Here is a 26,468-nt window from a genome sequence, read left to right as displayed (position 1 = left end):
AGATTAATCTTTGATGGTTAAAACAAAAAAATTGAATCCTCCCCACAAAAGGCAAACAAATCAATGGTATCTTTTTATTTTAGATTTGCCTTTAATAGGCAATTGAATTCTCCCATTTTGTACTTGTCATCTAATAATGACCCTTCTTTTTTCCTTGTCTTTCTCCAAAATAAAAGGCAAATAAATTGACCAAAATAGAGGGAGTATCCGAGTATACTCCATTTTATTACCCTACTTCTATTTTGAAATGATTTTAGGGAAAAAAATTCATTATGATTTTATTAATATAATCGAATTACCAACACTACACCATTACATGCACATTCAAAAGTTATAATCTAATACGTTGGATATCCGAATACTTACTCTAATCGAAATATGAGACATGAATATAGTTAACGATAAACATTTCCATTTATTTAGAGAGATTTATGGAGAATGATATGCAATATCCATTTTTGTTATATACGGAGTATCATCTTTCCCTGCAATATATTATGCGATGGAACTTGGAAGATACAACTTTAAAATACACAAAACATAGAGTAATATGTACATAGCTATATCATATATACAACTAATATACTCCATATAAGGATTAAAGATGGTAAAATATGAAGATTGCGAAAATAGTAGGAAGCACAAGAAGTATGTTTGAAATTGATGAGAGACAAAAATAAAATAAAATTATAAGGATATGAGAGATTAAAAATTACGTCCAATTAGTGACAAAATAGTAAAAAGCTTCCTTTTTTTTAATGCCGTAAATTTAACTTGTTGATTATATTTCTATTATAGAATTTTTGGTATTTAGGGCAATTAATTATTAGGCAAATATTCTTGTCAATAATGACACGCGAGATTCTTGTCATTAATGATTAAATTTATTACTTTAGACATAATTTATGTAGTATTTTAAAGGCAATCAAATTAATTGTTATATAGTGCATAATTTTTGGTATTTAGGACAATTAATTATTAGGCCAATATTTTTTGTGTGATAATCGATTTGATTTAGGCGAGATTTTTGGCGAAATAAAATTGGCATATTTGTGATATTTTAAAAATATTAAAAAGATTATACTTTCAACCATTAAATTCGGTAACAAATATAATCTTGAGCAAATCTCTCCTTAAAAGATTATACCGAAAATTGTACTTTCAACCAGTTAAATTGGGTAACAAATATGATCTTGAGCAAATATCTCCTTAAAAGATTATACCGAAAATATGTTAAAAAATCAACAACTTCCAGTTTTTTTAGCAATGTTTACGTGATTGCCTTTCTTTCCTTTTTTTATTTTTATTAATAAAGTGGAGAGTGACAGATGGCATTTGAAGGGGCTATGACACGTGGCAATCAAAGGGGGTGGCGGTTATTGCTTTAATATAATATATGATATGATTATATGTACATTGAGCTAATTACATAGACTCTCATGTTTATGTGTGGGACATATGTAGGCCGGATAACTAGAAGGGGCGGACCCAGAATTTAAAATCTGGGGTAGAAAAAAATTTTTTAGTCCATTTAGACCGTATATATCAATAAATTTTAAAATCGAGAAAAATATACAGTACATAACTTATTTAATGTAATTCACAATATATATAGCGAGTACAATGACTGCTTAGATAATAACTTAAAATTTTGTAACTTCCCAATTAAAATAAGCAATTCATGTTATATTTATTACTAATTTATGATTTATTAGTTTATTTTTGTTTTCTAATTCATTGACTAAAGTTTGTATCTTGTAATTTAGCTAATTTTTATTGCTTTCGTTTTATATATGTAGAATTTTTATACTTGCTCTGTAAAATACCACAAAAAATACACTCTATAATAAGATTCGAGAACATAAAAATGTGATACCCACAAAACATCAATGCCTTAACTTTAGATATTTTATACATTAACAATTCACATATGCACCCTTATGGGAATTGAACCCAAGACCATTTGTGAGAAACACAAAGCTCTTACCACTGAAACGCATAATGTTTGTTATATATTTGATGCACTAATATGTATTTATCCACTATAAAGCAATATTTGGGGTAGCGAAAATCAATCGGCTCAACCGATTTTTTTACGTTTGGGGTAGCGGACGCCACCCTTTGCTACCAGGTGGGTCCGCCCCTACGGATAAGAGTTTGTGCATCTCTTATCCTCTAAATAAATTTATAATTATATACGCTCGTATATAGGGGTGGGCATAATCCGGTCCGGACCGAAAGAATGAACTGGTCCGGACCGAAATCGAGTGGACCGGAACCGGAATTAAATATTCCGGTCCGGTCTCCGGTCCACCATTTTCCAAGATTCCGGTTTTCAGTCCGGTCCGGTCCGGGACCGGAATTTTCCGATCCGGACCGGTTTGGACCGGAATGCCCGGAATTATTGTTATTTTCATTTTTTTTTGTTAAAATTGTATTTTTATTCCGGTCCAATCCGGTCCAATGGACCGAAATTTTTGGACCGCAATTTGAAAAAGTGGGTAATTTCGGTCAAACCGGTCCGATCTTGGACCAGAATTTTTCCGTTCCGGTCCCGGACCAGAATTTTTGTAATCCGATCCGGTTCCGGTCCATGAATTTTGCCTATTCCGGTTCCGGTCCAAAGCGGTTTCGGTCCGGTCCGGTCCGGTTTTGGACCGGTGCCCAGTCCTACTCGTATATAATGGTTCCATTTTTTTGGATACCAAAATTAAAGAAATGAATTTATATTATACAAAACACCCTACCCCATATGGAATTGAATTTGGTCCAAAAAATTTACACAAAAAAAAGGGAGGAACCAACACCCGACTAGCATGAAAATGTTGTATTTTGATATACAAATAAGCAACGAACAAGGCACAAATAATAACGGAAATGAAACGATAAAAAAGACGGTTTATCACACCCAATCGAATCACGCTAAACGCGCTTTCGAGTATTTTGGCCCTTTATTGCCTTGGGTTACACAAAATCTCTGTAGGATAAGACGATTCATTTGTCTTAGGCTTAGAACAAGAACAAAATACAAGGAGAGTTTCTATTTACTTTGTAAAGACAAAATCTGAAATTTTGTGTGTTAGAATTAATTATTTATGACACTTCTTTATATATATATATATATATATATATATATATAGAGAGAGAGAGAGAGAGAGAGAGAGAGAGAGAGAGAGAGGCGGGATCCCGTGCGAACTTAGTTACAGTACGAACCGTACGAACTACCTGGATACATTTGATAATATTACTGGATTTATTTTATTACTACTGGATACACAAAATGTATCAAGTAGTATTACCAAGTGTATCTAGGGTGGTATTTTGAGTATTCATTGTCACCACTGGCCCCACCACCACCATATTCTTCATCCATCATTACTTGTCGTCATCGGACACGCTCACACAACAACCCCACTCCCCTCACCACCACCGGACCCAAAATCCACCACACACAAGACGAACTCGGCCACAAGCACTGTCACAACCAACCACCAGAATTCGGCCACAAGCAACCTGCCAGGAATAGTATTATCTCTTCGAAATTCTATCTCTTTAAAGATAGATATAGGAGTAGTCTGATGCAAGTGGTCGGCGCTTTGTCGGTGTAACACCCCGTAAATTTGAAGACCTTTATTATATTTTAAAAGTAATATTTTAATCCATTTTAATTTAATATTAATTTATTTGAAATAATAATAATTTGATAAAATATAATTTTATTTTAGTTTGAAGTAATGTAATCACTTTTGATAGTTTAGAAATGTTTAAAAGTAATTTAAACTATATTTAAACCTTTTACTTTGATAAAATAGATTTCTGATAAAAGTCGTAATATTGGGATTTTCCCATTTCTTACGGTCGTTGGCTAAACGAGTTTGGATGTTGGGTATATGAGTACTTAATCTTTTAGTAAAATCGTGTTTAAGAACTTTAATATTCTCGGAAATCGCGTTCGACGAATATTTCTAATTACCGTCGAAGCAAACCCAAAACGTAAACAATTGACCAACCTCCCCATGCCATATGGACCGCCCATCTCCCTCCATTTGTCTCCTCTTTCAATTTTCATTTCCTCCATTCTCAATCTATCTCCTCCTTCTCTCAAACACCAAAAACCTACCAAAAATCCTCCTTACAAATTTACAATCCCTAAAACCACCATAAATCCTTCATTTCTCCACCAATTTGCATAAAACTTATATATTTGGAATCCTCTCTTCAATCCTCATCTACTAGTAAGCTTTATTTTCATTTCCCCCAATTTCGTTTCGGGTCTTATCTTTGTAGGGTTTCGAATTTAGGACTAATTTATGTGTTTTTGTTATTCTTATAGGTGAAGAATATGAAGATAAGTTAGGAGATTCATATATTGTGGAAGATGATGCATAATTTCGGTCTATAGGATATTTCTCAAATTTATTTTGCGCTCTTTCTAGCTTAAGGTAACAATTCCGAGTTACTCGACGAAATAATGTCACATTAGTGTTGTTTATGATGTGTTGGATGCTTATGTGATTAATAACATGTTAACTTTAATTTTCACATGAATTGTTGTTGTTAAAGTTTGTTAAATATGTTGTTTTTCACATGTTTAAGTGTTGAAACGGAATGAATATTGTTGAATGTTGCTTGAAAGGGATGTTGTATTGATGTTGGAACAAATCGCAAATGGAGACTTGTGTTGACCGAGAGAACCAAACCAAAACAGCCCGGTTCAGGCCCGGTCTGACCCGGTTTATGGCCCGTTGTGTGGGTCGGGTCTTGGGTCTATTGTTTGATGTTGTGGGTCTTTTGTTTGCGTATTTATGTATTTTGGTATTTTTGGCATGTGGGTAATCATTATTATGCGAGAATTTAATTGAATTGGATATTTTGTAAGTTGGAATATATTTCCTTATGTTGATAGTTTTTCACATGATAGAAATTGGAAATGGCATGATCTAGAATGATATTGTGATGAATTTTGTGATTTGGGCCAAAGTAGGCCAAGACTCTGAGCTGGGCCAATTTGACCAAATGAGTTTGGTCAAGCTAGGTTTAAACCGGTCAGCCTCGATTTGACCGATGACCCGTCGCGGGACTAGGGTCGAGGATTTGTCTTTGAGTATGATTGTCTTTTCATATGTAGGTTGTTGGATGAATTGGTTGCCTTATACTTGAGTCTTCTTGCCTTGTTGCCAATTTAGCTTGTTCTCATGAATTATGAGATTAACGGTTCGCTGAGTTTTGGATTACTAATGAGATTGTGGATATTGTTGAATTGTCAGCTGAATTTACATTTTTGTAGTCTTTCACAAGGAAGGATGCTATCCTAGAGTCCTTGATTTGAGTATAAGTATTTATGTTGCCAGTTTGGACTCTTTGCCCCTCTTATGGTTAAGTGGGTGTCCTACTTGTCTTGTGTGGTGTTGGTATCTTAGACCATCGTCATAGATAGGCCCTTATAGTCTTTGACGAGTGTATGTTCACCGCTTAATAGCCTTTGTGTCTTAGCTTGGTGGGTTTATATTCAAGTTAGGGTATGACTTCCTGACGTACTCTTAGAAGTATGTAGTCAGCTTAAGTACTAGCCAACCTTTTGGTGGACTCCTTAGGGGTACTCATGTGTTGTTATCATGGGTCTTGGATGCGGTAGTTTTCCGCATGTCGCTAGGTCTGCGCAGGTTTAGGACTAGGGTGTTTACCTTACCTCGTGGTATAGACTCGAGTTACAGAGTGACTATTGACTGTACTAGGAACTTATGCCTGTCTCTAGATATATTGTCCTTTCTTGTTTGATGATTCTATGAATCATAGAAGGTGAGATGCAAGCCGACTATGGTTGATAGAGTTTGGATTCCTGGATGTTATGTGATTCACATGATAGTGTAGTATGAGTCGGTCTAGTATTCACATGCTAGGACTATGTGTTGTTATATTGTTGTTCACATGATAAACACGATTGTCTAGCATCTATATGCTAAGGCTATGTGTTATTCATATTCTTATGTTTACATCCCCCTTATACTAAAAGAATAAGGATTATGAAATATTTTCCCTCCAAAAGCACTCCCCTAATTAAGAAAACAAATAAGATTGATTTTCTTCCATTAAACCATTATCCTTTTATCATATTTTCTTTTCATCAAAGTATAATTTTGTTATTAAACTCTTAAATATAACTAGTGATTAAAATAAAATAAATTTGATGTACCCATAAATTATATATTGATAAATTTTTTATTTGGAGTTATTACTAATGATTGAGCGCATAATTACCTGTAGAAAATAAAACTATAAGCTCATATTATTAGCTTATATGATGAATGTTTTTATAGAAAATTTATAAATGATCATTAATACACATTTACTTCTTTTTTTCCTCCAACCAAAATACTTAGGCGTAACATATGAAAATTAATAACGTGTCGATTTAACCTATAACTAAAACACGCTAAAAATAATATCCCTATATATACCGCGCATGCATTGCGCGGGATCTAAACTAGTGTTATATTAATTATGACATTTCGTGGCTGGGAGAACTCGGAGTTACTCCCCACTGACCGTGGCTTTCGTATTTGTATAAAATGCGATCGACAGGTATGGTGATGCTTATATGGGGTTCATGGACGAGCTAGCGAGCAAAGTAACCTTCAGACTTACTTAGATTTGGTTTTATTTGTAGAGACTCTTATACGAGTTTTTATGTCACATACATTTTAGGGACATATGTCTCCCTCTTTACATTTGGTTGTATAACTTTGTTATTCGCGACTTTAGCGATGGTCATGTTATGAAACTTCTATTTAGACCTTGTATGTTTTGACACCTTTCAATTTGGATATCTTTATAACAGGTTCAAGTTTTAAAAATTACAGGTTTTTACCCAAATGAACCTATTACAAACATATCCATGCGGTTTTATTCTAGAATTACCTGTTTACTTTTCCGCAACGAATGAGGGTGTCACAGTCGGTGTCAGGTTGTGGTGCGGACGAGAATGTATGTGAAGAATATGGGTGCTTCGAAAAATGTCAGAAAATCCAGAATCGAAAAATGTTCTCGCATGCCATAAATATTGTAGGTGGCGTTAGAGGTGGTAGACCCGTCACCGTCTCAGATTCCAGTGCACCGACATTCATCCATGCGCATCACCAGTCATCGAAACAGGGGGAAAATTCGGGTTGAACTTGCTGGCGCGACGTCGGGGCCATGTGTCTTGATGGTGAATTGGTAATACAAGGGAAATGCACGAATGAACTTGTACACGTGGATTTGCTGGCAAAGTGCCACACGGTCCCGACAACTATTGGTGGTCCGACGATATTGCATTTAGTGAGTATATCTGCCACTTTCTCTTTTATGTTGACGTAAGAAGTAGTCATAAGGCCTTGTTTGATCTTTTATCGGATGAAGTGACAATCCACTTCTATGTGTTTGGTCCTTTCATGATAGATATGATTTGCTGCAATGGCCAAAGCAGCTTGATTGTCAAATTTGAGATGGGCAGGACCAAGGTGCTTAATGCCTAAGTCCTGAAGGTGTTGAACTAGCACAAAATTCACAAGTAGTCATGGCCATGGCTCTGTATTCTGCCTCAACAGAGGATCTTGAGACCACTGATTGTTTCTTGGATTTCCAAGAAATAGGTGAGTTGCCAAGTAGAATGCAGCAACCAGTGGTGGATCTTCTCTTGTAGGCATATGATGCCCAATCTAAGTCACAATAGGCAGTGAGATGAGCTGCAGAGCTACTAGCAAAGAGTATCCCCTAACTTGGACTGGATTTGAAATATTTCAGCACCCTTCTAGCTGCTTGCATGTGATCAGATATGGGAGTTTGAATAAATTGACTTAACAATTGTACAGAGAAGGCAATATCAGGTCTGGATATAGTGAGATATGTGAGTTTGTCAACCAGTTGTCTGTAAATATCTGGATGTGGTAGAGGAGTTCCCTTCCCTGGTTCAAGCTTGATAACTGGATTCATAGGGAGTTGAAAAACCCTGGACTTATCCACCCCAAATGTTTTGAGGAGGTCCAGAGTGTACTTATTTTGAGAGACAAATATACCAGCTTCACTCCTTTCAACTTTCAATCCTAGGAAGTATGAGAGTTCACCAATATCTCTCATATGAAAGGATGAGCTGGGATGTTGCTTGAGGGCTTGAATTTCAGAGGGAGAGTCTCCTGCAATTACCATATCATCAACATAAATGAGGACCACAGTGGTGTGTCCATCCCGTTGCTTGATGAAAAGAGAATGGTCAGCATGTGACTATCTGTATCTATAGTTAAGAAGAGCATTGGACAATTTGGAAAACCATTGCCTAAGGGCCTGTTTAAGGCCATAGGGAGACTTCAACAGCTTGCATACTTTCCCTTCAGCAACTTGAGGTCTACGCTCCCTCTGTCGTGGAATAGTGAGAGTGCCATTACAATATCCTTGTGGCATCTTCATATAGACATCTTATGTAAGGTCCCCATGTATGAAAGCATTTGTAACATCCATTTGACAAGTATCTCAGTTGTTGATTGCTATGACAGCAAGAAGACTCTCACTATTGACATCTTGGCCACTGGGGCAAATGTTTCCTCATAGTCAATGCCATACATTTACCTGAACCCTTGGACCACCAATCTAGCCTTATGCCTTTCTATGGATCCATCTGGATTGTACTTGATTTTTTATATCCACTTACATCCTATGACTTTTCTATTCTTAGGCAAGTCAGTAAGTGCCCAGGTGTTATTGTCATGGAGTGTTTTCAATTCAAGATTCATGGCTTGAATCCACTTTGTATCTTGGATAGCTTCCTGATAAGTAAGGGGATCAACAGGAGTAGTGTTGAGACTGGCATGACCAACAAAAGGTTTATGGAGGTGTAGTTTCACAACATTGGCTACTGTTGTGGGTGCCATGACAGGATTATTTACAATGTTGTCCTTAGACTACTCTTGTGCCTTTCTGTTCCTGCTTGGTCTGGTGGGTTGTTTAGGTGGCGTAGTAGTTTCTGTCTGCTCCTGGGGTTGCTCCAGTTCTGGTTTAAGGTTACCAGATGAGTCAACTGGTGTTGTAGCATCAGAGAGAGAGAGAGAGAGAGAGAGAGAGAGAGAGAGAGAGAGAGAGAGAGAGAGAGAGAGAGAGAGAGAGAGGGCTCGAGCAACTGTACTTGGAGATGACTGAGGTGAAGCATTGCATGATTACAGTAAAGGGAGGAATTGATGAAAGTTCTTAATCCTACAAGGCAAAACTCCCTCATGGAATTTCACATCTCTGGAGACAAATGTAGTTTTGTTAACAATGTCACAGACTTTATAACCTTTTTTAGATAAAGGATATCCTATGAAAATGCATGGGATACCCCTTGGTTGGAACTTATCCTTGTCTCTGCTTGGATTATACACCATAACCAAACAACCAAAGACCCTTAGCCTGGAATAATCAGGGATCTTATTGATCAAAACTTCTTGTAAAGTTTTATTGATCATTAAGGGTGTGGGTAGTCTGTTGATAATATAAGTGGCTGTAAGTACACAATCCCCCCAAAAAGATAGTTGTAAGCCTGAACTGAATCTTATTGCCCTACTGATTTCAAGTAGGTGTTTGTGCTTCCTCTCAACAACACCATTTTGCTGAGGCATATCAATGCAGCTGGTTTGTTGGAAGATGCCCTTGGAGAGAAGAAATGTCTTACTGTCCCCTTCTGTCAGTTCCAAGGTATTATCAGATCTCAGGATTTTAATGGCTTCCCAAATTGTCTTTTGATAAATTTGTAGAATTGTACCAGAATTTGAGCTGATTCAAACTTGTGTCTCATGAGATATACCCAAGTGGCTCTGGATTGATCATCTACAAGAACAAAAAAAATATTTATGTTTGCCCTTTATTTCTTTTCTGTAGGGTCCCCACACATCAGTGTGCACCAGATCAAAGATGCCAGCAGCTTTCTCATTTCTAAAAGGGAAAGGCAATTTTGTTTGCTTGGCCATAAAGCAGGTGATACAAATTATGTGACAATTTAATGAAGATTGTGGTACAGTTGATATGAATTTAATCTTATTATCAGAAGCATGACCTAATGTTAAGTGCCAAATATCATTATCATTCATAGTTGGCAATTCAGTACATAGTTTGTCAGGTGCATTACAAGGACTGGAAATTATATCCCCTGACTCATTCCCTTGATTAAAAAAAACATTACTTAATTTATCATTACATAATTCAGGTTGTTTCAACCATGATGGACACATTAGCTAGGTTTGGGTGTGATGCCCTTTCATTATTTAATAGATAGTAGACACCCTTCCTTTCTCTTCCAAGTGCCTTGATCCTCTTGGAATGAAAGTCCTGTATGACACATAGGTTTGCATAGAACACAACAAAGCATTATTCATCTCTTGTTATTTTTTGAACAGACATAAAATTATGTTTAAGGTCAGGAACAATAAATACTGACTTCAGAGTAATGCATTAGTGAATTTATATGTACTAGTATATGAGAAACAATAGTTGTTTTCCCATTAGGTAGGTTAATTTTTTGTTTGTGTTTTAATTCAATCACTTTGTCCAGTATGCTTAGATCCGACACCATGTGATATGAAGCTCCAGAGTCTATGAGCCATTCATGTAAAGAGGTGGAGGCATAATTACAGTTCAGTGAGACCATACCTGCAAAGTTCACCTCCATTTCATCATCTGAGTAAGGGTAACCAGTGACCTTTCCTTTGTACATTAGTTGTTCAAATTACTGTGTTGTCAGAGTAATTGTGTCACCACTAGCATCTCCCTGATCAGCTCCCATAACAACATTAGCTGATCTCTTCCCATGCTGAATACCAGAGTTGTACTTTCCCTTGTGCATTCCAGACATGAATCCTCTGGATCCTGAGCTTTAATGGCCACCTCTCTGCTTGTATACCTGAGATTTCTTAGGAAATCTCTTGGAGACAGGGTGATCACACTACAAAAAATAACGCAGGAAACTGGCGGAAATTCTAACGGATTTTGCAGGCCGTTAAATAATTAGGGAAACTGACGGAATAGTGATGGAAATTCCGTCAATAATCCAATACTGACGGATATTCCGTCAGAATACGTCAGAGGTTACTGGCGCATTAAAAAAGGCAATAGCGCCATCACATCCTAACGGATTTTGACGAATTATCCTTGAGCTATTCAATATTACTGACGAAAATACCGTCAGATGTTCCTTCCCCTGAACCAGCCAAAAGTCTATTATTGATAAAGACCTAACGGAAATTCCTTCAGGAACTTTCAAAAACACGGGATCCTGACGGTTTTTCCGCCAGGATTATCCTTTCAATTATTGGCTTTTGGCCAATATAATTGAGAGGAACCTCCTGACGGAAATTCCGTCAGGATCCCGTGTTTTTGAAAGTTCCTGATGGAATTTCCGTCAGGAAAGTTAACAAAATATTGACTTTCCTGACGGATTTTCCGTCAGGAGTTTTCTTAAATCTGAAAAACATACGAAACAACCCGTCATTCTATCGCACAAAATTTTTCCCCAAATCAGTTTTTCTCCCAAACCTAACCCTAAATTCGACACCAACACCACCACCGCCACCCCCCTCTCCTTCCGACCACCGCCATCTCCGCCCCAGGTATGTCATTTCTCTCTTCTTTTTCCTTTTTTTTTCTTTTCCTTTTCTTCTCTTTATTGTTTTTCTTTTTATAAGTTGTTGCGCCGCCCTCCACCGCCGTCCACCAACGCCAGCCACGCTGCCCTCCACCTTCTTTCTCATCCTTTCTTTTTAATTATTTGTGAAGTTAATTAGATATTTTTTAATCTCCTTTTAATTAATTTTTGTTTAATTAGCTTAATTGATTTAGGATAATAGTTATTATTGTTGGGGCTGGTGTCCTTTACAGTTAGTGCAAGGACTTATAAATCTCTAAAATGATCAAAGGGTATTCTTGTGTATTATAATCAGTTGGTCCACGTTTATCAATAACGGTTGGCTTGCTAGATAAGTTTGACGTTATTGTCATACAGATGGCGGTGATCAACTGGTCCCTAAAAGTCACACCTATAGGATACGTTTGAGAGATGTGACGGTATGAAAATACAGTCATGTAGATGCCAAATTTGACTAACCAGTTAGTCTGAGTTATTTGACTAATAACTAGTCAAAATGTGATGTTGAGATATTTTATTTAATACGGATTAAATAAAATGGCTAAAGCGAATTAAGCAGTTAATTCGTAAATTGAATATAAGCGTTTTATATTTAATTAAATGTATATTGAATATAATTATACAATATTGTCTTTGTCGGACATGTATTAATAACTCAACTAATCCGTGTTATTAGTTGATGTTTTAATATCCGATAACCGATGACAGTTTATAATAAACACCGCGTCGTATACATTTTAGCCTCGGACCACGAGTTAAACATAAGGAGAAAATGGAAGCCCATTTCCTCCTTGATCCACTCGGCCAAACCGAGATTAGGAGAACAAAAGGAGAGCTCCTCCTCTTGCTTAACCTAATCATTCATTTTGCAAAAAGAAATTAGGGTTTTGAGAAAGTGCCTCTCGAAATTCGGATCTCTCATCCAACATAAACTCACAAAACAATCCTCTCAATATTGCAAGGCAATTAGAGGATTCACTCTAGCACAAGGGCATTTCTCGGACAATCTTGGGTGCAACATTTAGGAGGAGATCTACTTTGATCTCTCATTGCCATTTTGCACTAGGACCGAAGGTTATTTCTATTGCTTAATCGTTCTTCGTTAATTTCGTTTATGACAATAAATTGCATATAAAATTTGCGTTATAATCCTATAAAGAAAGAGTTTTATACGGATATTACCCTACAAGTGGTATCAGAGCAAGGCCACGTAAATTTTCTATGTGTTTTTCATCAAACGGAATGGATCGATTATTTTTTTTTGATGCAATTTTCACTCGGCTGAAATTTTTTTTTTCCCTCGGCATATTTTTTTTCTCTCGGCAATTGTTTGATTGCTGCGTTTTTTTTGTTTTTTTTGTGCCTTGGGAACCGTGTCAAGTATACACGGTAATGGTTGTTACTTGTTTTGTTTTCATTTTGATCTTTGCATATTGTATTGTAATCGATATTCATTGCAATGTGTAAAAGATCTATCAAAATGATTGCATAAAATTTCGTGTGGCACAAATTTTTGTCTCGAAAAATTTTTGAAAACCGTGTGGCCTTATGTCACGGCCTGTTTTCTGATTTTGCATTGATTTGCGTGCCACACATTTTGTTAGATCGTTCGATCTCTTGTTTTCAATCGTTCTTCACATGTTGTAATTTTAACCGATAATTATTGCAATATGTTGAAGATTAACAATTGTAGTTTGATTTCTATACGGATTAGATTAAAATTGCAATTGTGTTTTATCAAACCGTTTTGTTTTGATCTCTTGTTGCTCACGGTTTTAAGCCGATTTTTTTTGGCCTTTTGAGGCTCTCGGCATTTTCTGCCTTATAAAAAAAAAAAAATAATTTTTTTTCTGGCACTGTTCACGTACAGCAGTACAGAAGAAGAAAAAAAAATTGTTTGTTTTTTTTCGGCCATTTATGCATAAAACGGATTTATGCTCTCGCTTGATAGTGAAACGGTTCACCCACGAACAATTAAATTACTTTGAAACGATTTAAAGTAACGGATTATCACGAATTAAAATTAAGTTGGTGAAGCGGTTTTGTCACATAATTTTAATTATCTTTGGTGGTTTGGATAAATTTAACATAATTACGGAATTATGTCACGAATAAATTTAATTTAGTTGATGCATTTTACTTATCGTTTTGTTTTTATATATTTTTTGAATGCTTTTAATTACGTATTTATTTATTTATTTTGCAAACGGTTGTAACTTAGTGTGGCCTTAGTAGAACGTGTTACCGTAATGATGGAACACGGTCTTGGTTGTATTTTGAGATCTCGTATCTCCCTTTTATTTTTCCCTTGTAATTACAGTTTTATTTAGAATGTAAATAGGTTTATATTTTGTAAATTTTAATTGTAATTTTGAGAAGACTAAAGATGGAGATCGGATGCTCACTCCCGCTACTTGGATCAAGATGGAACATCAAGACAAGCTTCTCGGGTCCAACGGTGGATTCCAAAGTTGTTTTATGTTTTATTTTACTAGGATAGGCCACACTAGGAATTTTTATTTACGTATTGCATTCATTTTTTATTTTATCGTAACGATAGTATGCATCATTTTCCGCCTAAAAACCAAACCACCTAATTATTGCATGAAAACTGACACATATAGAGGTCACGAGTTAGTTTTCTTTGACATTCTCATGTCACACGTTTTTTAAGCCATCACCCAAATTAATTCATTCACGCAGACGCTAGTTATTCGTTCACTTAATATGAATTATAATTTAGTTGATGGGATCTTCCTCGTATAAACAAAAATTGAGAACGGTCTTTATAGGTCAAACTCCAATGAGTCCCTTCTTCGTCGGTAGGCATAATATGACCCCTTCTACGTCGGGTAAGTTGGAACCGATTGACCTATTTTATCTCAACACTATGATCACTGGTACGATCCTGTGATTATGGTGGACTATAGATAGGATTTACAGAAATCTATCGACCAAGAGTTCTTACGGAAGAATTAGCTAAACAGTTGGCTTATCAATTTACGAAAATTGAGTCTTGGGATCACTTGTATCATTCTTGAGGGAGCTCAATTATGCAAGTGCGAGAGTCTACACGTTAAAATGAATTTTTAAATAGACTTAAATCACCTCGATGAGTTGCTTATTTCGTTTTTGTTTTTCTTTCTTTTCAGTGTAGATCACGAACTTTTAAATCGCTAATATCAAATGGCTGGTTCTACCGATAACCCAATGCCAAGTGCCACATTGGACCGTGAGTCCTGGCTTCGGATCTTCATGAATCGGATGAATCGTCTACTCGATCGAAGAATGATGGATCAAACTTCGCGGACCGGGAGGCGGCATTACGGAATCTGCCGCCGCCGACGGAAGCTCAAATATCTATTAGAGCCCATCCCGCAAACCCAGGTCCCACGGCTAGAGTCTTTGAAATCACCAAGTTTAATGATTTCGTATGGAAGCGGGTGCGATTAAAAACGTACTCATTTTTGCAATGGAACCCAATTTGCGGAAACGCTTCATAGCCCATGGTGCGAACAAGATTTTCACCACGCTCACCAAGGAATTCTCGAAAGCACCGAGAATCGTGACCTATGAGCATACCACTCGCTTCTTTGATGCGAGACTCCAGAAGGGCCAACCAGTTAGCCCACACATTCTCAACATGATTGAGAATGTCGAGAAGCTGGAGACCTTTGATTGTAAGATCAGCGAGAACATTGTGATCGACCGCATGCTTCACCCACTCCACGATGGTTATTCGCAATTTAGAGCGAATTACTATATGAATGATTTGAAGAAAAGTCCCCATGAACGGCACTCCCTTCTCGCAGGGCACCGAGAAGGACATGAAGTTCAGTGGGAGCTTGAAACAGGATGTTCTCGTTGTGACAAACAAGGGGAAAGGTAAGGGCAAAGCTCAGGCAAACCTAGCAGTAGGTAAACCGAAGTTCAAGAAGTCGGGTTCAGGTAAGAGTGGGCCTGGTGAGTCGAGCACCTCATCAGGCGCGACAAAGAGCAAGAATGAAAACATGGAATGCCATCATTGCCACAAGACTGGGCATTGGAGGCGTACATGTCCTGTTTATCATGAGGACTTAAAGGCAGGTCGTGTTAAACTTGTTGGTATGTCTTCTCTCTCTTCTACTTTTATTCATATGATTGAGATTAACCACGCAAGTTACGGAACTTGGGTACTTGATACTGGTTGTGGTTCTCATCTGTGTAATCATGTGCAGGGGCTCCGAAACATCGAACCCCTCGTAAAGGGTGAGGTGGACCTGCGTGTTGGGAATGGAGCAAGAGTGGCTGCCGTCTCAAAGGGGACATATGTGATCCAGCTTCCTAGCGGATTTGAGTTATCATTATATGATTGCTATTATGTACCCAATCTTTCGAAAAACATTATTTCAGTTTCTGCACTTGACAAACTTGGTTTTTCATTTGTAATAGAGAATAATACTTGCATTTTCTCTTTACACGATATGATTTATGGCAAGGCAGTCTCCTTGAACGGAATTTATGTTTTAGATCTGACGACCGAAATATTACACGTAATGAATAAAAAGTTAAAGGTTGGTGATAAAGATCAAACGTATCTATGGCACTGCCGTATGGGACACATTAATGAGAAATGCGTTAAACAGCTCATCAAGAATGGAGCTATCTCGGCCTTTGATTTTCAATCATTTGGCACGTGTGAATCATGTCTCATCGGCAAGATGACTCGGATTTCCTTCAAAGGTGTTGGAATGCGCGCTGCTGACCTATTAGGACTCATACACACGGATGTATGTGGTCCTATGTCAATCACCGCACGAGAAGGCTATAGGTATTTCATCACTTTCACGGATGATTTAAGTAGATATGGCTATGTCTACTTAATGAAACATAAAAGTGAATCCTTTGAGAAATTCAAAGAATACCAGAATAGGGTACAGAACCTATTGGGTAGAAAGATTAAAACACTACGTTCAGATCGTGGTGGCGAGTATCTTTCTCACGAGTTTGATCAACACCTAAAGGACTATGGGATTGCCCTGCAGTTAACTCCACCTGGAACACCTCAATTGAATGGTGTATCCGAACGGAGAAATCGAACACTACTTGATATGGTTCGATCCATGATGAGTCACACCGTGTTGCCTGACTCATTGTGGGGCTATGCTCTTATGTCAGCTGCTCTAATACTTAACCGAAGTCCGTCTAAAGCTGTTGACAAGACTCCATATGAACTATGGAAGGGAACGGTCCCTAACTTGTCCTTTATACGGGTTTGGGGCTGCGAGGCTTATGTCAAGTGGAGACACGAGGATAAGCTCGGCCCGCGATCGGTCAAGACGTACTTTATAGATTATCTTAAAGGAACGCTTGGTCATTACTTTTATTCGCCAACCGAACAACGTGTTTTTGTTGCGGCTAGTGCGACATTCTTAGAGAAGGAATTTCTCGAGAATGCAAAGAGTGATAGAACCTTCGAACTGTCGGAGATTCCAGAACCAAGTACCGAGCAACTATTGGAGGAACCTATTCCTTCAATCCCGGCTACGGTTAACATTCCTGAGGAACCTAGGAGGTCGGGAAGAGTCTCTATTCCTCCGCATGATACATTGGTATGGTCGAGGAACATGACATAGATGACGTTCTACTCTTAACGAGTAGTGAACCCACAACCTATAAAGGTGCCATGACTAGTTCTGACTCAAAGCTGTGGCTTGAGGCCATGCAATCCGAGATGGACTCTATGTATGAGAACAACGTATGGGATCTTGTTGACTTACCTGCTAAGGTTCGTCCCCTTCAATGCAAATGGCTTTACAAGATAAAGCATTCTGTGGAAGGTCAACAAGATATCCATAAAGCACGACTAGTTGCTAAAGGTTTCACCCAAGTGCCAGGTTTGCACTACGATGAAATTTTTGCACCCGTAGTCATGCTGCGTTCCATTCGGATTATCTTAGCGATCGCCGCTTTTCATGACTATGAAATTTGGCAAATGGATGTGAAAACCGCCTTCTTAAACGGTTTTTTGGAGGAAGAGTTGTACATGGTACATGTAATACCCCGTATTTTTATATAATAAATTAATCGGATATTATTGAATTAAACGGATATTATTAAACGGATATTATTATATATTAATTATTATACATTTTATATTACTAATTAAGTCGGGTAAATTGTCGAGTCGATAATTATGATAAGTTATTTTAATTAACTCGCGTTGTATCGATATAAGTTAATCGTGACGGGTTTATAAGAATTCGAATTTATGAGCTAATCAGTTGAGCTGGCCCAATAACTGTCCAGCCCAAATTAACCTTAATTAATAATAAGTACCATAACCTTAATTAATTAATAGCACCTTAATTAATTATTAATACTTTACCTAAATTATTAATACTTTACCTAAATTATTAATACTTTACCTAAATTATTAACACTTTACCTAATTAATACCACTACCCATGTGAATGACAAACACACCACTCAGCCTACCATACTTCTTTTCTTTTTTTATTCTTCTTATTCCTCTTTACAAAAAGCAACCGTCCATACCCCTTTCATCATCTTCAACTTCGATCTTCACGCAAAACGAGAGAGGGAGAGTGTGAGCTGGTGAATTACGGTGCAGCAAGGACGAGCAGGGGACTAGTGTCGACTACCTAGGTTGGCCGTGGTGGCCGTTGTGGTGGCAGAAAAATGGTAAGAACAACCAACTTTTCCTCTGTTTTTCTCCTTTTCTGTCGGGTTTTGCGGGTGGTTTGGTGTCTTATAGAGGGGTTAATGGTGGTTGGTGTCTGGGTATAGGTAAAGAGTGGTAAGTGACGAAGGTATTGGTGGTGGTTATGGTGGTAATAGGTGGTGGATATGGCGGCAGAGGGTGTTGTCGACATGGGTAGCTGAAACGGGTTTTTATATGGTTTTCAGGGGAGTTTGAGAGGGTTAGGTTGGGGTGGCACCACTGTGGACTCGGGGAGGTCGAAACGGTGATGCCACGGTGGTCGGGTTCGTGGGTGACGGCGACCAAGGGCGTGGTGGTTGGCGGGGGTAAGGTTGTTGGTTGCGGTGGTGGGAAAAAGGAAAACAGGGGGTGTTGGTGAGCCGTGGTGATGAACCGGACAAGCGACAGTCTTGGTTTGACTCGCCGGCGTGAGTCGAGCCTGGTGGGGGTGGCCGTAGGTGGCTGGGTCGAGTTGGGGGACAGGCGCGGTGGCAGTCGTGGTGGTGTAGGTGGCGCGTGAAGGGTGTAGGTGAGTGTGAAGGCACGTGTGTTTGTTTAAAGTCGGGTTTGATTCGTTTCGTGTTATTTAATTCATCGTATGCTTAAATTAATTAATTTAATTCCGAGTGCATTAAAATAATGAAAGACGGGTTTTGAGTCGGGATTGTTGAGTTGTCCAATGTTTGATTCGGACTTTCTTAATTATATAATTCGCTTAATTATCATATTGGTTATCCAATTTAATTCCCGAGACATTTAATAATTTAAGTCGGGTTGTTTAAGTTGTTCGTTCGATTCGGGTTTTCTTAAATCATTTAATTCATTAAATTAGTTATTTAATTCAATTCCCGAGTAATTAAATAATAAAAGATAGATTTTGAGACGGGTGTCGAGTTATTCAAATGATTGAGTCAGGTTTTTATTAAATCACACAATCCGTTTAATCCTTTAATTATCAGTGGATTTTAGTTCCGAGTTGTTAAAATAAAATAATAATTAATCATAATTAATTATTCTGAGTCGGGTTTGTTTAATAGAAAAGTTACTATATCGGGAAAGCTTCTATTTTGAGAGATGTCTATATTTAGTAGTTAGTAATTATAAATATTATAATTGTTTTAGGTGACGGATTTGTGAAGGATCGATAATCAAAATCATTGCTTTATTTCTGGACTGCTTAACTGCTTAATTGGATTTGCTGGCACTTGAGGTAGGGAAATACACTTGTCCTGTTATCGTCATTGTTGAATTGTGTTGACTTGATTCCTGGTTGTTGCTTTACGTTATCATTTATATTCGGAAAGGTGATTGACTGATTTGATCGTATTGAGCATGATATCACAACATCGGGTAACTGGCATGATTTTATGATTCATCAGTTCATTGATTTATATATATATTGCATCACTTTCTTTTGAGCATTCATATGCATTGGAGTTGGAGGATGGTGTGGTGGTGATGAGATCGTGATACGATGTGATGTTGTGATAAGGCCCAGGCGGGTTCTGCAGGACCTGCCCTGGTGTCCTCAGCTGTTTAGCTGGTATATCGACGACGGTCGATTGTTGTGTCTGCCGGGGATCGGTATGGCCGGGCGTAAGGGGATATGTGATATGAGAATGAGTTGAGATGGTGATGGAGGTGACGGAGTATCATGCATATCATATTTTATTGTTTCATTGTATTACCTACTCAACCTCGCGGTTGACCCTGTGTATTCGTGAACACCTGTGACGACCCAAATATTGGCGAGCAGACTTGACAGGTTTAAGAGATAGAACGGGAGCTGGATGGGCGTGAGACATTGGATCAGACGACTTAGTAGCTAGATCATCATCTAGAAGACTTTCACTTTTAATTATGTCAGTTCTTGTAATTTGAGTTGAAAAGAGTATTTGTAATAATTAAGTTAAAATATTACATAAATTGCCTTGGAGTTTAATTTGTTATTCACTACCTCGGGAAACCGAGATGGTAACAGTCCGTTTTATTAGGGAATGTCTTGACGAGGACTTCTTTAATAAACCGGGGTGTTACAGTACAACCCGAAGGTTTCATCGATCCACAACATCCTAAGAAAGTGTGCAAGCTTAAGCGCTCCATTTATGGACTTAAGCAAGCATCTCGGAGTTGGAATCATCGCTTCGACCAAGTGATTAAAGAAAATGGATTTACTCGATCGGTCGAGGAACCATGTCTTTATATCAAGTCGAGTGGGAGCAAGATTGTCTTCCTAATATTGTATGTCGATGACATACTCCTGATTGGGAATGACATACCTCTCTTAACTTCGGTGAAAGTATGGTCGAAAAACCATTTCCAGATGAAAGATCTGGGAGAGGCACAAAGAATTCTAGGCATCCGTATCTATCGAGATAGATCACGACGAATGCTATCTCTCAGTCAGGAGTCTTACATAGACAAAGTCCTAGAGAGATTCAGCATGACTAACTCCAAGAAGGGGTTTCTTCCCATGGCTCCAGGGGTGCATTTGAGCAAGTCTCAGGCACCAGAGACACCGGAAGAGAAAGAGCGCATGGCACGGATACCTTATGCCTCGGCAATAGGATCTATCATGTATGCCATGATATGCACACGTCCGGACGTGGCATATGCATTGAGTATGACAAGTCGATTCCAACAAAGCATCCGGGTGAACCACATTGGCTGGTCTGTCAAGAACATTCTTAAGTACCTACGGAGGACTAAAGATTGGGCATTGACTTATGGAGGCGAACAAAAGCTATGCGCAACCGATTCTGCAGATGCTAGCTTCCAAACGGATCGAGATGACTCGAAATCTCGATGCGGATTCGTTTTTACTCTTAATGGCGATCAGTGGAAGAGTTCGAAACAAAACATTACAGCAGATTCTACGACCGAGTCCGAGTACTATGCCGCGTCCGAAGCTACAAAGGAAGCGATATGGATGCGTCAATTCTTACATGGGCTATCGTAGTGCCTAGTTCGAATGACCCGATCACCATCTATTGCGACAATAGTGGTACCATCTTCCAAGCTAAGGAGCCAAAGTCTAGCAACAAGTCTAGACATGTACAACGGAAAGTTCATCTAATCCGAGATTACGTGGAGCAAAAGGAAGTAGTGATAGAAAAGATTGCTACGAGATGATAACATAGATCCTCTCACTAAAGCATTACGACAAGATAAGCATGAAGGGCATGTTAATTCCATGGGAATTAAACGTGTTCCTCGATTGTAGTACTCTTTTATGGATTAGATTCATTCCCTTTTGTACTCTATACGACATCATCGTTTTGATATTTTATATATATTTTGTTTTTCATGTGGATTTGTACGACAAATTTTGAACACCACAAAGTGAACTGAACGAACATTATATTTTACAGTCCTTAATTGCCCACATGAGCTGATAACTCTGGCAATTATTTTGTGACGTTGGTTGATGGTGGGTTCAACGAGCCATAAGTCACCGGTTGGTGACCAATCACAGAGGCGATTTATACGGATATTTCGTAGGACACAATTGTGACATCGACGTGGAGTCCTAAATGTTTTATAACATTCGGTGCCGGTCGTGGATAGGACCTCCATGGTGATCCTAAGAGTCGATTCTTTTGACTATCGACTGTCTCTTGAGACTAAGGCAGATTTTGGGTGACTTTGGTTTCTTTCTCACGGTCATCCGTAACAGGGGGCCAAGTAGATTGTTTCTGGGTCATTTCATGCTGTGCTTAGATCGAAAGGAGTTCGAGTTGAAGGAAATATTCAGCCTTTATCAGGTACTCGATATTTCTCAGGGCCACTCGAGGAGTCAGAATCGAAATGCATGGCCATGCTCGAATACGAATTCGTTTTATCGGTTGAGTTACTCTCTAGTCGGGGAAACCACTCTAGATACGGATCGATTGTAAAATACGACCTTTGCGGATCCGGATCCGCAAATTGTTTTACATTGAGTGGGAGAAATTTTAAATGAATATGAGAATCGGTTATCGCACATACACTTGTACGGACAAGTGGGAGTTTGTTGGAGGTGGTGTCCTCCAGTTAGTGCGGATAACGTCATTGCACATACACTTGTACGGACAAGTGGGAGCTTGTTGGGCTGGTGTCCTTTACGGATTAGTGCAAGGACTTATAAATCTCTAAAAGGATCAAAGGGTATTCTTTTGTATTATAATCAGTTGGTCCACGTTTATCAATAACGGTTGGCTTGCTAGATAAGTTTGACGTTATTGTCATACAGATGGCGGTGATCAACTGGTCCCTAAAAGTCACACCTATAGGATACGTTTGAGAGATGTGACGGTATGAAAATACAGTCATGTAGATGCCAAATTTGACTAACCAGTTAGTCTGAGTTATTTGACTAATAACTAGTCAAAATGTGATGTTGAGATATTTTATTTAATACGGATTAAATAAAATGGCTAAAGCGAATTAAGCAGTTAATTCGTAAATTGAATTTAAGCGTTTTATATTTAATTAAATGTATATTGAATATAATTATACAATATTGTCTTTGTCGAACATGTATTAATAACTCAACTAATCCGTGTTATTAGTTGATGTTTTAATATCCGATAACCGATGACAGTTTATAATAAACACCGCGTCGTATACATTTTAGCCTCGGACCACGAGTTAAACATAAGGAGAAAATGGAAGCCCATTTCCTCCTTGATCCACTCGGCCAAACCGAGATTAGGAGAACAAAAGGAGAGCTCCTCCTCTTGCTTAACCTAATCATTCATTTTGCAAAAAGAAATTAGGGTTTTGAGAAAGTGCCTCTCGAAATTCGGATCTCTCATCCAACATAAACTCACAAAACAATCCTCTCAATATTGCAAGGCAATTAGAGGATTCACTCTAGCACAAGGGCATTTCTCGGACAATCTTGGGTGCAACATTTAGGAGGAGATCTACTTTGATCTCTCATTGCCATTTTGCACTAGGACCGAAGGTTATTTCTATTGCTTAATCGTTCTTCGTTAATTTCGTTTATGACAATAAATTGCATATAAAATTTGCGTTATAATCCTATAAAGAAAGGGTTTTATACGGATATTACCCTACAATTATTGTTGGTGTTGATGCATGTTGAATTAGGATATAAGTCATTTTGTTTAAATGTATGTTGTGTTGTGAAAATTTTGTCAAGTGTTAATAATATTGTTAAAAGTTTTGTGAAGTATTAGATTTTGTGAATTGTTAATGTTTTTAAAAAGATAATTTGACTTAATCTCAATTACATTAGATATGTAAAATAAAAAATTAGTCATGTTACTTAGTTTTTGTTAATTGACAATTAGGATAGTAGTCATTGTTGTATGTTTTATTTTTAGTATTATTGAAGTTATTGTTCAAATTGACTTCGTACCCGTTCAAAAATTACTCATTAGAAATAATTCTTGAATAGTCTCCGTTTTGGGACAGTCGTTGTAAGTTTCAAGTCACTTAAGTAGTAAACATGTACTTGTGATTTGTTAATGAGGAAAGAGTTCGGTGAAAATTCCTTTAATGTTCTCTGATTGCATATGTAGAGTAATTATTTATTCTATATTGTGTATTTGGAGAACATATGGGAATTGCTGCCGAATTTTTTCCTCATTAATAAATCACAAGTGCGTGTTTGTTAGTGACTTGAAACGTACATTGATGGATTTAGGTTGGAGTGATAAGGACCCAATTCAAAAAAAAAAAGATTACTTGTTGACAATAGTTATTTATTGGTGATAATGTTTATTGAGTATTATTCTTGGTTGTTATTGTTTTTTTATGACATATATATACAAACAAATTGAATTGTAGTATATAAAAACATAAAAAGATTAGAACGACAATGGATGTATGAAAGATTAGATGAAAAAAAGAAACACAAGCGTGAATTTGCAAAGGGGGTAAAAGAGTTTATTGAATTCGCGGAACAAAGTAGTATGTATAAGAATTTTGGTGAAATGAGGTGCCCATGTAAGAAATGCAATAACAAAGCTTTTAAAGGGAAGAAAGAAGTTCAAGATCATCTTTGGTCGAATGATTTTGCCGATAATTACTATGTATGGACGTATCACAGTGAGAAAATGCCTACCAAAGGAAGTTCAAGTAGTATCGTAGTTAATGAGAGTCCTTACCGGGAGCTCGTGGAAAATGCATTATGTGATAATGTTGAACAAATATTGGAGGAGCAACTCAATCCCGACGACCTTAGCGGTGAAGAAGTGCGTTATAAAACCCAAACCCCCTAGTTTGTTTCTTCTATAAAATGCTAGAAAAAGCCGAACAACCAGTGTATGAGGGAAGTAATATGAGTTTGTTGCAAGCGACAACTAGGTTGGTAGCACTCAAATGTGAGAATAAAATATCTCTTATATGCGCGAATGGGTTTATGTCGTTCATATATGATATTATTCCAAAGAATAATGAAATGGCGCGCAATTTTAATGAGATTAAGAATGTGCTTAAGGGACTCCAACTACCCCATGAGAATATTGATGCATGTTCCTACTGGATGCATGCTTTGTGGGAGGAAAATGCTAATCTTGAGGAATGTACAAAGTGCCATGCATCTCGGTATAAAAGTACAAAAAAATCAAGTGGGAGGCGAATTCCTTGTAAACCGTTAACTTATTTCCCGCTTGCACCAAGGTTACAACGATTATATGCAACCAAGCACATAGCAGGTGATATGAGTTGGCATCATAGAAACTCTCGATTAAGAGAAAGGGGGACAATGACACACCCAAGTGATGGAGAAGCGTGGAAACATTTCGATAGAGAGCATCCAGAATTTGCAAGTGAGCCTGGTAATGTTCGGCTGGGCTTGTGTACAGATGGATTTAACCCTTATGGGCAATTTGGGAAGAATTACTCATGTTGGCCTGTGATCGTCACTTCGTACAACTTACTTCCTTGGTTATGCATGAAGTGACAATTTATGTTCTTATCTCTACTCGTTTCAGGCCCTAAGAACCCTAAGACAAATTTGGATGTGTACCTGCAACCGTTGATCAAAGAGTTGAAAGAACTTTGGGAAACCGGCGTGTACACCTACGATGTTTCTAAGAAACATAATTTTCAATTAAAGGCTGCATTAATGTGGACGATCAATGATTTCCCGGCATATGGCATGCTTTCCGGTTGGTCCACAAGTGGGTACCGTGCTTGTCCTTACTGTCAAGAAAAAGAACATAGATCTTTTTGGCTTAAAAATAGCAAGAAGGTTTGTTGGTTCGATTGTCACCGTGAGTTCTTAAGACCTGATCATCATTTCCGCAACAATTGTAAGCATTTTCTAAAGAACATAAAAACTGAGAATCGCATAGCCGCATCGAAATTAACGGGCGATGAAGTGTGAGATTCCGTAAAAGACTTGCCAAAAATAGTTGATATTTCTGATCAAGAATTGAAAAGATTGAAAGAAAAGAATGAAGGTTAGTGGAAACAAAGCATGTTCTGGGAACTTCGTTACTAGAAAACGTTGTTGATTCGACACAACTTAGACGTTATGCACATTGAGAAAAACATTTTTGAACAGCTTATCAACAAGATGATGGATATACCAGGTAAAACTATTTGGCCCTAAGTATAAACTCGACTTTAATGAACTTTGTTATAAATGGCCCATATCATCTAGGTTTGTTTTAGAAACTGTGTAGAAAAAGACTCTATGTGAATGGGTTGCTAATTTTAAATTCCCGGATGGTTATGCTTAAGATTTGAGTCGGTGTGTTGACCATAAAAATATGGTGTTGCATTCCATGAAAAGTCATGATTGTCATGTCTTTATAGAACGGTTGCTCCTTGTTGCCTTGAAAGAGTTGCTCCCGACTGGTTCTTGAAGTGCAATAACTGAGATAAGCCAATTTTTTAGAGACCTGTGTACTTCTACGATTAGAGTTGATTCTATGAAACGTCTAGAGTCAAACATTGCGGAGATAATATGCAAGTTAGAGAAGGTATTTCCCCCGTCTTTCTTCAATTCCATGGAGCATTTGCCTATTCACTTACCTTATGAAGCGAAAGTTGGAGGACCTGTTCAATATCGATGGATATATCTATTTGAGAGATTTCTTAATCATATAATGTAATACCCCAATAAATTTTCTATTTTCTATTATATTTAAGAAAATTCTTTGT

General features: G+C 37.7%; 1 long non-coding RNA gene across 1 annotated transcript; it reads left to right on the top strand.

Annotated features, from left to right (window-relative positions):
• The first annotated feature begins 18,189 nt into the window (after positions 1 to 18,189).
• LOC141615325 (uncharacterized) lies at positions 18,190 to 20,289 on the top strand. The gene is made up of 2 exons (XR_012529795.1): positions 18,190 to 18,328; positions 20,104 to 20,289. It is a non-coding gene; the product is annotated as an uncharacterized LOC141615325 (long non-coding RNA).
• Positions 20,290 to 26,468: the final 6,179 nt, after the last annotated feature.

This window comes from Silene latifolia, chromosome 11, assembly GCF_048544455.1.
Source record: "Silene latifolia isolate original U9 population chromosome 11, ASM4854445v1, whole genome shotgun sequence".
NCBI lineage: Eukaryota > Viridiplantae > Streptophyta > Magnoliopsida > Caryophyllales > Caryophyllaceae > Silene > Silene latifolia.
This window is presented reverse-complemented; position numbering and strand designations above follow the sequence as displayed.